The sequence below is a fragment of the Felis catus genome, chromosome F1, assembly GCF_018350175.1.
Source record: "Felis catus isolate Fca126 chromosome F1, F.catus_Fca126_mat1.0, whole genome shotgun sequence".
NCBI lineage: Eukaryota > Metazoa > Chordata > Mammalia > Carnivora > Felidae > Felis > Felis catus.
In genome coordinates, this window is record NC_058384.1 from 11,002,961 (window position 1) to 11,017,500 (window position 14,540).

Genomic DNA, 14,540 nt, shown 5'->3' on the forward strand with positions numbered 1-14,540 from the left:
ATAGTGCTGTGGGCTGTACGGCAGACTCTGGCCTAGGGGTCAAGTGGGCATCGCAGCCAGACCCCAGAGGGCCATGCTGTGCTAGCGGGAGCTGACGTGGGCCCAGCCAGCAGGGAGCCCACTAGGCTCAAAGCAAATCAAGAGAAGGCAGACTGTGAATTCGACCAACTGTTGACTTTGGCTACAGGGACTGGCAGGGAGAGCACTGACAAGAAGCCACCATGCTGCAGGGGGCTCCTGACCTGCATGCAGGTCCACAGTCTCCCCATCGCCATGACCTCTGATGTACGTACAGGTACTGTCTTGGTGGGGGCAGGGGGGAGAAATGGGAAGGGAAGAGCTCCGAAGCATGACGTTCGGTACCTAGTCTCGAGTTCGTTCCTTATCGTGTAAGCCCAAGGCATCCAGGAGTCCTTCTGTTTCTGAAGGTGAGAAGGGCTTGCCCCATGGGCACAGCTGTCTAGAAGTGTTACGCTTAGCGAGTTATCTTCTGAATCCCATTCCTAATGGAACTAACGGTGTATTTGGGCCATGTAGATCCCTCCTGGCTGATTGAGCTACCGGGATTTTTTTTTTCCCCCTTTGCTGTAGAGTGGAAAAGTTCATAGCAAAACTAACTTGGGATCCTAAAAATGTTAAAGGCGTCCTTAAGACTGTTCCCAGTTTGCAGATGGGTTATAATTAAACTGTCATTTGCAAGTTGGTTGTTTGGAACTCAGAAGGGACTATTTTCACCCAGAAATAGTGTACTTAACCGGTGACTAGGCTCCCAGACACGTGTATCTTAAAATGCAACCGAGATTCAGTATATTTGAAGTAAATGGTTAAGACCATGAAGGTACCATGCCAGAGATTAGACGAAAAAGAACAGAATAAGATTAAACCCGTTTCTTTTGAAAGTTAGAGTCGTAGGGAAAACACATCTAATTAAACAGGGATAAGAGGTATATGCAGATTTTGAAGAGAATTTCTCAGCAATTTTCAGGGCTTTGCCGGCTCTTTGTAATCTGATTTTTGTGGAAATTCTATAGATTTACCTTCCTTTGTTATTGCTGCAGGCATCAATCTTATGCATATTGGCTATGACAATAGCTTTTACATTATTTTAGGAGATGGAGATTGGGGAGAATTCCTATTATGTGCCAGGCACTTGAGGTGCATCGGGGACAGAATAAAGTTTCTGACTTTGAGAAATTCCCTTTATTTTTTTTTAAGTTTTATTTATTAATTTTGAGAAAGAGAGAGAGAGAGAGAGAGAGAGCGAGCGAGCTGGGGAGGGAAAGAGAGAGAGGGAGAGCATCTCAAGCAAACTCTGTGTTGTCAGCATAGAGCCTGAGTCAGCAAGGCTCAAATTCATGAACCGTGAGATCGTGACCTGAGCTGAAACCAAGAGTCAGACACTTAGCTGACTGAGCCACCCAGGTGCCCAGAGAAATTTCCTTTCTTATAGGAGTATTCAGGCAAACTAATATAGGGCAGATCTATCTATCTATCTATCTATCTATCTATCTATCTACCTACCTACCTACCTAAGTAGTGATAAATATTTTGAAGAAAAAAATTGGAGTGAGAAATTAGATTTAAAAATAATTTTTTAATGTTTATTTATTTTTGAGAGAGACAGAGCCAGAATGTGAGTGGGTTAGGGGCAGAGAGAGAGGGAGACACAGAATCGGAAGCAGGCTCCAGTCTCTGAGCTGTCAGCACAGAGCCCGGCGCGGGGCTCGAACTCACAGAGCTGTGAGGTCATGACCTGAGCCGAAGTCAGACACTCAACTGACTGAGCCACCCAGGCGCCCCCGGAGAGATTAGATTTTAGATACAGTAGTCAAGAAATATCTCTTTAAGGGAGCTGATAACTGACAGAATTCCTCAAAGAAGTAAGGGGCAGTCAGTGTAGACATAGGGGGCGGGAAGGATAGCCTAGAGGCAACAGCAATGCAAAGGCCCTTTAGCAAAGATGTGCTTGGGCATCCTCAAGGGAAAGCAGAAACCTAGTGTGCGTGGAGTGGGGTTACCAACGGGGGCAGTAGAACATGTGGTCAGCGAGGTAGAAAGGCCACAGAAAGGACTTTGGGTCTTATTCTAAGTGGGATTTTTCTGTGTATGAAATTCTAAGTTTTTCTAAGATAACTGAGAAAAAATTGTCTAATTTTTTAGCTCTCCTTTAGAGGAGAGCCAGAGTTGTATACCTTCTGATATTCTGTGGTAGAAATTTCTACACTGTTAGTGATAAAAGAAAGATGAGAGGAGGAGAGAGCATTTTTGTCATACCCCTGAGTAAATAGATAGTAAAAGGGTTCAAGGGATAACTAGTGAAGGTAGAGGGGGTGAGGTAATTCCCAGAATTGACCACCAGATGGCGCATTGAGCCCAGGACAGCTTGGTTGCTGTTCGGAGCGGACCTGAGCTGGGAAGGGAACAGAGCAATGACAAATTTGCTCAGGCTGAGAAAGTCTGTGCTTCTGTGCAGTAACTTGTCATTTGCTGAAATCATGAAAAATAATGACTCTAAGGTGACTACCTTAAATAGAGATAATCGTGAGTAATTTACATGACTATATATATATATGCATATATATACACATATATATTACATAATATTGCTTTATTGTTTCAATGACAGTGGTTCTCTCCTGGCTTCCGTATCTTATTTTTCAGGAATAAGGAGGGAGTTGAGACCTCTGTGTGGTCTGGGTAAGACCACTCTGCCCCTAACAAGCACCTTATCAATGGGAGGAGTGGAAGGGGGCCAGAACCTGACTGCATTTGGTCCTTGATCCCATTTGACACGAGTTACCACAATTCCTGGACTCCCAGGTCATCCCTCAGCCTTAAACTCTCATCCTCGTAAGGGTCTCCTCAGGGCGTGGCAATCCTTCTTCCGGTCAGTTCCCTCCCTTTCCCCCCTCCCTGCTTTATTGTTCTCCATAGCACTTACAGCATCTGCCATTTATATAATGTATATATGCTAACGTAAGCTCTGTGTAGGCAGTGGTTTTTGTCTGTCGTGTTCATCTCTATATTCTCAGGACGGTGACAACGCAGTGTTTAATAAATATTTGTTGTGAGGTTAAGCATTGTTCAAGGGGAAGGGCAATACCTGGTCTGAGCAGGCACAGGCATGAGAAATGGCAGATAGGATGTTCAAGAACTTCCACAAGCAAAGAGACTGAGTGTTTCTTGCCTCCTGGACAGCTGTGTGTGTGTGTGTGTGTGTGTGTGTGTGTGTGTGTGTGTGTGTTTAATCCCAAAGACTCTGTGGAGCTTTTATTAGAAGAACGGCTTAAATGACAAGTTTCACACAGTCTCTAATGCTCTGTAATGTTTGGCATTTGCTTACAGGCTTTTCAGCGAGGGAGGCTGGCTACCTAGAATGGGGTCACCGGGGGCAATTGTACAATCGACTTTTGTAAGAGCCTTGGGATGTCGCTCTTTTGCCCACTCACATAAGGCAGAGTTTATAGTATGGATTATTGTCTCATACCCTATAATTGGCCATGGTTTGTATAGCTTATGTAAGGTCCATATGGCTGTTGTCCTCCTACCCCTCGGCTGGGCAAGTGGGGTAATAGTGGATACCTCCAAGCCTGCAGGGAAATCATAGCTATGGGGGCGGAGAGCCTGCCCACGAGACCTTACAAATTTCCCTTCCTTAAGTTTAGTGGCTTTACCACTGTGAGCCCCTGGAGGGCAGGGCGAGGTCTTGTCCATTTTCGCAGCCCCACAGGCCAAGCTCGACCCCTCTTCCCCCACCCCTACCACCCAGGAGGCACGGTAGGTCTACCGTGCATGGTGACCTTGGCTGATATTGGCCTGGTGGCGACTCTCAGTTCTAACAGGGAGTGCCCAACGGGTGTGGGGTCACCTTGATCGTTTAAACACTGCTGCCGGGCCCGTGTACCTCCTCCTTCCTCCTTCGTGCGGCGTGACCATGTTACTGCTCATTAGCCTTTCTGTCAAGGGGTAAGCCAGGGGACAGAGGAGGAAAGCAAACGAGTCCATTTTGCTGCACCTTTGTTGTTCTGCAAAGCATGTGATCAAAGGTGGGGGTGGGTGACGAAATTAATGGCTAGGACCACGACTTGAGATTATTTACGGCACAGCCCTTCCCATTAGATTGGCCTGGAGAATTCTTTTTTTATTAGCTCAGAGAATCTTGTCCACATATCCATCTGAACAAGATCCCACTGAGGTGAAAGAGAAATGTGGCTGTCACCGCAAAGTTGATCATGGCCTCAAACAGAGGTCTCTCTCCTCTCTTTTTATATTTAGCCTCCAAAGTGGGGTATAAATATCCCTTCAGTGTGATTATCTATTGTGCTGCAGGCATAGCATATTAGAATTTCAATGTCTATTTATTTGTGGTTAAAATAAGAAAGAAATTGAGCTCTACTAATACAAGCTATATGGATCGACAGTGACTTACGTCTGCAATTTATAAGTGAATATAGACGTGTTTTGGAGACACATGCCTAAACTTTTTCACTCGTAAGCGTGGATGATCAAACAAAGTTGGAGACGATGATACGAATGGTCACCGGGGGCAAATTCCCTTAGCATATTGGAAGCCTCTCTGAACAGTATGGGATTCAGAACAAAAAGGATCGATTCATTTAGGTAATTATTCTACCACCCAAATTTAATCACAGCTCAGGGTTTCTATTCCCAGAAATATTACTACATATTCCCTTGAAGCTCATGTCAAGACAAGGTGTCAAGGCAGAAAATTTAAAGTGCCATGAAAGGGGTAAATAAACCTGCATTAAGTTGAAGTTCAAATATGGGAAATGACAGAAAAGTTTCTGAGGACCTCTGGGGAAAGCATCACGACACGGCCCCCCCAAGGAAGACGTCTCAGTCTGGTGTGTGAGGGCCAGAGGGGTCCCGTGCAGGGGTCCCTGTCTCTTGTGCCCTTCAGAGGGTCCTCATGTAGGGGGGACTAGAGGGAGAAACTACCGAGGAGGGTTGTGACAAGGAAGCTGGGGGGATGTTCAGGCCAAAGGATGGCATGCTCAAGATGGGAGGGCTGTGGGCCGCTGTGCAGGGAGAACCCAGGGGCTGAGGCCAGTGTCAGGCTCAGGGCCAGTTTTTGTACCTGGTCCTGTGCTCTTTGTGGCTGTCTTCCTGGGAAACGACATCGTGACAGTGAGCCGGCCAATGTGAGGATCCGAGGCCTTATGGCCCCTTTTCCGTGTTCTATTGATTTGCTAGACCTGCGTCTTCATTTCACTTTAATATATTTCTCTTTGAATTACTGAGGCGTCGGAAATACATAAGAAGCAGCTCCTTTTTCAGATTCCATCCTTGCCCATCAGTGTGAGCCTTGTTGGTTGCATACGGACAGTGTTTAAGATGTGTGGCATTTAGGTGGCTCAGTCGGTTATGCGTCTGACTTCGGCTCAGGTCGTGATCTCACGGTCCGTGAGTTCGAGCCCCGCGTCGGGCTCTGTGCTGACAGCTCAGAGCCCGGGGCCTGCTCCGGATTGTGTCTCCCTCTCTCTCTCTCTGCCCCTCCCCCGCTCGCACTCTGTCTCTCTCTCTCTCTCTCTCTCTCAAAAATAAATGAAAAGATTAAAAACAAAAAAGATGTGTGGCATTTAGCGGTGACTTCCTGGTCTCTGCAAAGTCACAGGGATGTCATTGCCTGCAAAGGTTTGGGAAACACAGCTCTGGTTTAATGCCTGCTCATTTCTCCACCCCACCCCCCCGCCCCCTCCTCTCTGTTTGGGGGCGTTTAATGCCTAGTCAGTGCAGAATGCAAATCGACGAAGATTTATCTAAGTTGCTTTTGTTTAGCAACTGGCTGTTTTAGGGTGGCTTTAAATTTAGCCTCTCGCTAATGACTATGTGCATTTGGGAGGAGAGGCTGGCTTTGCAGATAATAAAGCAGCTGTGCGTCTATGCCTGCCTCCCTCATCACATCTTCCTCTACAACCAAACTTCCTTTCCATGAGCCTTGGAAAGCTTTGAGGGCCTCCTCGATCCAGGCACCGCTGCGGCACGCTGCAGAGGATTCAAAGAGTTGGGGGAAAATAAGCCATTCTGGAGCAGAAGAGGGAGTGCGGGCTTTGCAACTGGGCAGGCTTGGGACTCCGTTTCAGAACCTGTCAAGTGGACGTAATGATCTTTATCTTGCCAGGTGGTTTCGAAATAAATGCTAGACGCAAAGGTTTGGCCTCCGGTAGATGCTGTGGTTATTTCTAAGAGCCGGTACTTCAAGGGGGTCTGTGAAGTGGTGACCACTCACGTGAAGGAAAATCGGAGGCAGGGAGGGGCGGAAGGCTGTCAGGAAAGCATTCACCGGCGAGGATTATTGTTGCTGCTGTTTTCGTTGCTAAGAGAAAGGGGCCCATGTGTGTCGTTCATTTCTCCCTCTCCTACAACGCTGACCTGCCTCCTTTCTGAAACCTTAGCTGCTGTTGCTAATGGGCAGCCTGGAGCCTGCTGTCTCTGGGAGATGGACTGTGGCCAAGGTGCTGCATCCGGGCCCCACTGGGGTTCTAGAGGATGTCCATTAGCTCTCTGCAGGAGCGGGAGGGGAGCAGCTCGGGCCTTTGCAGGTATCCGTAGACAACAGGAGAGAGTCAGAGAAGGAGGCCAAAGGCCGCAGGGAGCTCCAGGCCCCCGAGGCGGCTGGACAAGGGCAGGAGGGAGGAGGAGGGATGGGGCAGGAGGTGAGAGGGAGTGTGGTCTTGAGAGATTCAGCCGTCCATGGCCACCTTCTCGCCCAACCACCCCCTCCTCCGCTGTGCTTTGGAGTCACGTGTCTTGCCTTTACCTTCCCTTCTCATCTCCAGTCTGGGAGAGCACGCGGAAAAATTCTCCTTAGGAAAGGTCCTGAGGATCATTTTCTGCGACCACGTGAGCAGGCTCAGCGCTGCTGACGCCTCACCATTCCTCTTTCTTTATTTTCACCCTCATATCCCTTCTCTACCTCCTTCTACTCAATCCTCTCCCTGTTTTCTCCCGGGGGTCAAAGACGAGAGCCGGGAGAGAAGAGGGAAATGGAGGGAAGGCAGCCCGGGGTTGGCTGTGGCTAGTTTCCTTCCTGGGTGGGGGGCGGGGGTAACAGTGCCCTCTTCCAGGGAGCTTCCTCGGGGCCATGGGGACCAACCAGCCCATTTTACTGAGGCCGCTTTTCTTTTTTTTTTTTTTTTCAACGTTTATTTATTTTTGGGACAGAGAGAGACAGAGCATGAACGGGGAAGGGGCAGAGAGAGAGGGAGACACAGAATCGGAAACAGGCTCCAGGCTCCGAGCCGTCAGCCCAGAGCCCGACGCGGGGCTCGAACTCACGGACCGCGAGATCGTGACCTGGCTGAAGTCGGACGCTTAACTGACTGCGCCACCCAGGCGCCCCTGAGGCCGCTTTTCTAACAAGCCTTTTGGTCCATTCTTCTGGAGGTCTCTACTGCTTATTTCTCTGGTACGCAACTCTGGTGGGAGAGGGCAGATCAAAGGAGTTGGAGGGGGTAGAAAAGCAAAGGATGAGAGATGGGACGGTTCCTGGTGGCATGGGTGTAGAGCCCTGGTACCTTCGGTGTTGATTTCCAGCCCTTCCCCCCCTCCTCTGCCATCCAGCCCAGGGAGACACCGCGTATGGCCATGGATCTCTTAATTCTGGCTCTGCCTTCCTTCCAGAGTCCTCTTGCCACTCCACAGCCTGGAGTTATTTCCCGCCGCTGAGTTACTCTATTCCACGTTGGCTTTCTCCTGTGGCAGCAATGAACACACTGCATCATCGTGACCTTTTGGTTGCCTTTTCCTGTCAGTGGATGGTGATGTCCTTCGGGAGAGGGACCGTGCCTTTCTCCTGTTGTGTCCTTTGGCGCGAGGTGGACACTCTGTTGATGGATGCTGAATGTTGACTGACTTAATGGATCCTGTCGTGTAGAACCTGGCGCCCGTTTACCCTCTTCCCCGTCTCCTGAAGCTCACCTGGCTCATGTCCCTTTACCCCAGGGTATTCTTCTCTGGTGTCCAATATGAGAGTTGGCGTAGAGCTCAGCTAGCACCTCCAGACCCTTCCCCAGACTCCATCCTCGGAATAAGTGCATAAATCGGCCATGATGAGACAGTGCCTTATCTTTGTGACCTTGAGAAAGTCTGACCTCGAAAGAAGAAATGTAGGCTTTTTTTTTTTTTTTTTTTTTTTTGCGGGAAAGGGTGGCTCCGGGAGCAACTGAGAGGAAATCTAGTCTTCTAGTCACGTGAGTGGGCGCCACGTCTCAAATCACAGAACGGGGCCGGGCGGAGAGATACGCGCCGCACTCCGTCAGGTCACGGGTGGGTTGCCATCGTTCAGTTCTCTCCAGTTCCTTGCCAACAAGCGGAAATGAGATGATCCTTGAGCCCAGCGTGGTCATTTCTTGGAAAGTGCAAAAGGAGGCAAAACCTAATGGGATAGAGAGGGAAGAACAAGCCAACAAGGATCCAAGGGAGGAGGGAAATTGCTTTTCGCCCTGGTTCCGGAATAGGTGATGGTCAGAGCTGGCAGAAAGCCCGGGGCATGTCAGCCATGCTGGAAAGGAAATGTTCTCGCTGTAAATCTTGTGTCCACCTTAGCCCCTCCTTTCCTGCCTTGCTCTGCAGCGTCATGCTCTCCATTGCGGAAGCCTCATACACAGGCTCACATTTCTCTCCGAGTGCTCCTCCACTGCCTTGCTTCTGCCCCCCCCCCCCCCCCCCCCCCCCAGCACTCTGTCCTCTCCAGTAGAGCAGGGATCACATCTGGACTTTGGAGCGGTTGTGGGTGCACCTGTCTTCTTCTCTCCGAACAGACACACTGGAATTTCTCATCTGCGTTTCTGCATCAGGGCCTGCAGACGACTGTCCTCAAGCAGAAAGGACTACTCCACCCACTGTTACTTCCTTGAATCCGATTTGCCCTTTTGGCCAAAGTGCCTGACGGACAGGGAATTTCACCCGGTCCCAGAGTAGTTTTGGCTTCCCGGTGGGAAAGAGTTGTACCAGGAAGCTTCCTTTGGGCCCTCCTCCCACCTCAGATCACCCCTATCTTTCTGCCAAGGCCCTGTGGTCTCAGCTGGCTTTCCTCCTTTCCCTCTCGATTCATCCTTGGCATTCTTTACTTAAAAGTCCCCCAAGATTGGGTCCGGAGCAGGTAACAGTGCCCCCAGATGTCCCTCTTTTACTACCTCGCATAGAGAAGTGATAACCCGTCTTACTGCTTTTCCTGGTCGGGGGCAGGGAAAGGCGGCGGAAAAACCGAGTCAGAGGATCACACAAAGCTGACCTTTAGTTCCTGACTTCCTGGTACGCAGTGACTGGGAACCCTGCTAGAATCTGCGCCCTGTTCTCACTCTTCCAACTCCCTGTCCCCATCTTTACTGAAATAGAGGCTGGAGGAGAAAACTGAGTTAGAGAGATTTGAATAATACCTGGCATTTATGGAGAACTTTCTGAGTACCAAGCATTATACTAAGTTCTTTACATACTTTTTGTTTACTCTTTCCACCTACCCGATGAGGTAAGAAACGGAGCCTCAGATAGGTTGAATTACATGTTCAAGATTACCCCAGCTATACAGTGATGGGCCAGGGCTTGTATCTTGCTCCAAAACAATGGTATTAATGAATAGTCACCTCCCGAAAGATATCTTCTAAACGCCAGTGTGAAGTTTGCATCTTTGAGACCCTCAGATGGATAAGCATCCATTTCACTGCTTCTTAAAGAAATAGACTATTATGGTCTATTTCTTTACTGTTGGTCTAACAGGAAATAGTCTGGTTCACTACTGACGAACCAGTTCTTAGAACTATGACCATAGACCTTGACTTAGTACAGGAAATGGTGTGGTTTACATGCTCAGCAAAGAGTGACCAGAATGAAATATTTGGCAAATTTTATACTCTGATTGAGAACTGGAGAGCTGGGGGGAAATACCTGAACATTTTTCCATGCTGCTAAATGGTTTTCCACCACGTGATTTTTAATGGCCACAGAGTACTCTATTGTATGGTGCGCCACAATTTGGTTGAATGAAACCTCGGCAGTGGGGGTGTTAGTGAAAACAGGAGCAATTTAAAGAGAGAGAATTTGAGGATTCGGTGTATAGGAGCAAGCGTTTTCCATCTTTAGAAATGTATGTGGGACGAGCTCTGTCCAAAGAAGGAGACCCATACACGTTGTGCGATTTTCCAGGTAATGCTAGGGCAAGGAGGGCAAGCCTCTTCGTCAAGCTTCATCCCAGCCACTTCCATAGAGGTCATCCCGTTCAATCTCGTAGTCTTCGAGGAGGTCCGAGATTCAGGTTCCGGTTCTCTTAAACCATCTATAGACAACACAATCCACTCTAAAGACCTAATCCAATGGGGTCAGACTTGTAGCTTAGATCTGCAGAAATCTTTTTTAAGTGAAAGAAGATAGAAGCCTAACACCATTTCTAACTGGGGGCCGGCCATGGGAAGAATTTCTGGAATATGATTCTCTATCTTGGCTAAGTTTGAAAGAATAGTATATTCTGGGAAAAAAAAAAAACCCACAAGGGGGTTTCCTCTGATGTTACCTACTGGCTAAGGATCAAAGCATTAAGAGAGGCACAAGAGATCATCTTTCCAAAGTGGGAAGGGTCTACAAAGATCACATACACTGAATTAAGTCAGTAATTAGAGTCATGTCCTAGGATCGTCTCTATGTACCCAGCCAAGTCATTTCCTATTTTTTTTTTCAGGTCCCAGATAATAGATTTTCACAGCAGACCGTTGACCTAGACCCCTGTTTCAATAAGAACGGACAATAATGATGGGGGTCTCTCAGGAAGAAGCGGGTGGGATACTGAGATGGGAGGAGAGATAAGGAAGAGCCATTAGTTCAGTGGGGGCAGGGGGCAGGTCGCACCCTCGATTCCTCAGCACCTAGCATAGCACCTGCATAGTAGATGCTTAACGCACATTTCGAGGATAACTCGAACAATTAGAGGTTAAAGCATAACTGTGGGCCGTGGGCTGCCCACTGTCATTCTTGGTATTACGACAGAATGTGCAGCATGTGGCGAAGAGCATGGAGTCCCCCTTCTCTCTGGGGGTTTGGGCTGGGCCTTCCTCAGCTTCTTAGCTGACAGGTCAAGAGTTTCCCAAGAGGTTATCTTACTTCAGTCTCCGGAATAGAAGTGACGGAGAAACTCGTCAGAAGGGGCGGTGGGAGGGAAGAGTGCTGGCTTTACTCCCTAGTAGCAGGATCCCCTTGTGTAAGCCGTGCTTTGAGCCATGGGGAGAAGCTGGGGGACTGGGCTGGTGCCTATAGAGGGAGAGATGGCCTGGTTGGCCTTGATTATTGACCAGCCTATTATAATGGAAAGGTTGGGAACCCCAGGTTTAGATGGAAAGAATTCCATTTGCAATAAGTAAACCTGATCCTTACATAGTTGTCTTCTTTCCGGGAAGGTGGAAATCTCTTCCTCAGAACAAAGATATCCTGGTGGTGACCCATGCAGAACAGAAAGCAGATTTGTCACCTTTGGTTCTTGTTTTTGTTGGAAAGAGCTTTGGGAAGTCAAACAAGCCCGAGAAAGGAGGATCTGTTTCTCTTCTGTAAAGCCGGGTTGGCCCATATTTATATCCCACCTCTTACACAACTAGTGTGAGAGTGCAGAGTTGGGGGATGTCTCCTGTAATAAGCTGCTACCAGAAAGCCCCGTCGTGTTGAGGAAACAAAGACACCCTTGCAAATGGCGGTGCTTGGAATGAGAACAAACTTTCCGGGGCGACAAAATGGCGGAAGACTTGGCATTTTAACAAATTATTTCTAGTCTGTCGTTAAGCCACGGAGCTTCCTCCTCAGGCTACTACTAGCTCAAATAACCCGTATGGATGCAAAAGGGCACTCAAGGGCTTATGGAATCCCTAGCATACAAGCAGGAAGCCAGTTCTCCGATGTTACTCTTGGCCAGGAATGGTGTGGTAGCAAATGGAGTGGGCACGAGTCACTCCAGACCTCGCCTTGGCACCTTGCTTGGGGAGAGGCACGCCGTGCCATGGTTCCACGTACAGGCTTTGGAGCCACACCGCCTGGACAAGCTACTCAACTGCTCTGTCCTTCAGCTTCTTATCATCTGTAAAAGAGGGGTTGGGAAGAGGGGAGTAACACCTACCGTATCGGGTGATGTGAGGATTAAATAAGCTAATACACGTTGGGCACTTAGAAGAATGCCTGGTATATTTGGTCAGCGATCAGTAAGTGTTTGAGGCTATTAACTCTTGAGGGCTTCCACCTTCAGTTCCCTCTTCTGAGCCTCTGATTCAAGGAACTCTGTAGGACAACTGTTTTCCAGAGCAGCAGGCAATTTCTAGGACAATGACGTGGGTACCACCTGTCATTTAGTGAAAATCTCTATAGCCGGAGGGAAAACAGCCCTTAAGAGTCCAGGTATTTTTGATTTATACATCACAATAAGAGTGGATGCATAGATTAGAGTAATTGGATTCCTATTACTTACCACTTATATTGCGATTAAAATGTCATTTCCAACACTGATGTGCCATTGTTTCCCATTCTTCTCATTATAAGAGTTGCTATCTACATTTTAGCCCATGTCAGCAAAAAATTTATGGAATATATTCCGTGTACCAGACACTGTGCTAAACTTGAATAGATAATGTCCTTTCCTGCAAAAAGGAGGAAAGGGAGACATAAATGTCCATAACCAAAATTAGGTTGAAGTATTAAATGTGAAGATTTGGGGGCCAGAGCCTTGGAATGAAAGAACGAATGGTGATTTTCTGGGTCAGTGCGTGTTGATAAAGTCTTCATTTGTTTTAGCCAGAAAATTGTCCCAAGGTCATTTATGCTGAAATGACCCAAGAGCCAAGGCTTATTTCAAGGCTCCGAGCGGCTTTCACATAGACGAAATCAATAACAAATATGGGCCCAGCCTGGGAGCCTTGTAACGATAAGAGCATGATATGAATGAGAATAAAATTTAAGCTCTGCACGGCTGACTCAAGGTTTTCCAATCGATTTACCAGCAGAATTGAATTCAGATTCCATATCTGGTCCAACTTCAGACTACACAGTGCAACTCATTTCTCCACTGAGTGATTTCCCATAAAGGAATTCTCTTTCCCAGCGTAGGGAGGGCGCCTCCTCGATCCAGCCTAGCTTTCCTCTCTGAGAGTCTTGTTTTCTGGTCTCGTGGAGTTCTGGACTACTGAGCACTAAGACCAAAATTAGGACTAGTTAGAAAAGCTACTGTTAGAGCCCGGGCAGTTGGTGACAGTGCCTTCCTAATGATGTGTTTGGGCAGCTGCAATTCGTGCTGTGTTATCAAGAGACAACTGGCAGGCCCAACCCTCAAGCCCCAGATTTCCCCCACAGCTTGACCCTACGCTTGTTGAAGAGCCCACAGACTCTCAGACTCAGCTCATTATGGTTATTCTCGAAATCTGCTTCCCTTCCGTGGATACCAGGAACAACACCAACATTCATCCAGTCGCCAGGGCCAGAAATCTGAGACTCATATCTGTTTCACTCATGCCCGACATCCCAGGAGGTGCAAAGTCATTTGCACGTCTGAATACCTCTTGAATTTGCCCCAGCCTCTTCATGCCAAGTGAAACCTTGGGGGAGGAGAGTGCTGCTGGGATTATGGGGGCTGGGGGGTAATCTCTTACCCTGGAGCCACCCCTCCTTTCCTCATCCTTCATCTGGATTAATAGCCTAAATCTTGCCCTCCTCCACTCCACCTCCAAATTGCTGCCCAAGGACTGTTTCTCATGTGCCTCTCTTAGGAAAGCATTGCTATGAGTCTCTTGACAAAAAGAGTCGTGAAGGTCACGGAGAACTTTAGTCATAGCAGATAATGAAACAGTTTTAGCTCTGGTGCCTGAATATGACAAATCAATGCAGCAGCGAAGACAGTTTAGAAATAAACCCAAGAGTATATGGGCATTATTAATGTAGATAAGGATGACATTTCAAACCTGTGGGGGGAAGTAAGGATTAGTGACTAGCTGTTCTTATCTCCTGGCTTCGACTGCAAGGGGGTCTCTGTCTGTGTGTCATGTGTGCCCTGGAATATGTGTTCCTTGGGGCCTGTGTGGCTTTCCTGGAGTGTTTCTTGGGACCCGGGTACACATGACTTTTGTTCACAGTACATTGGTAAGAGCATGGCCACGTATGGCTGCAAAGATGGCTGAAAATGTAGTCACTAGCTGAGTTGGCCATGTGTCCAGAAAGAAGGAAAGAATGGATTCAGGGGGACAGTAGCATTCTGCCTCCTTCAGTCATCATCATCCCATAAATATCAGTTCAACACCTACTGCCTGCCAAGCACATTCTAGGCATTAGGTATCTAGTGGACAGAATTGGCAAAAGATCCACGCCCTTGTGGTTATCTTCAAGGGCAGAGCAGGAGTGAGGTGGGAGCACACTCAAACGAAACACAAGCATCTGTCAGATAAGTGAGATAGCCAGAAAGAAAGCAGAGGAGCTATATGGGGACTTCAGGGAAACAGGGGTGGTTTGTTGCAATTTTAAGTAGGGTAGTTTGAGAAGGCTCCTCTGAGACGTGGACATTTGAG

General features: G+C 48.0%; 1 long non-coding RNA gene across 1 annotated transcript in view; it reads left to right on the forward strand.

Moving 5' to 3' along the window:
- Positions 1-14,540, forward strand: part of LOC123382780 — a 68,627-nt gene that overhangs the window by 11,451 nt on the left and 42,636 nt on the right. The window lies entirely within an intron of this gene.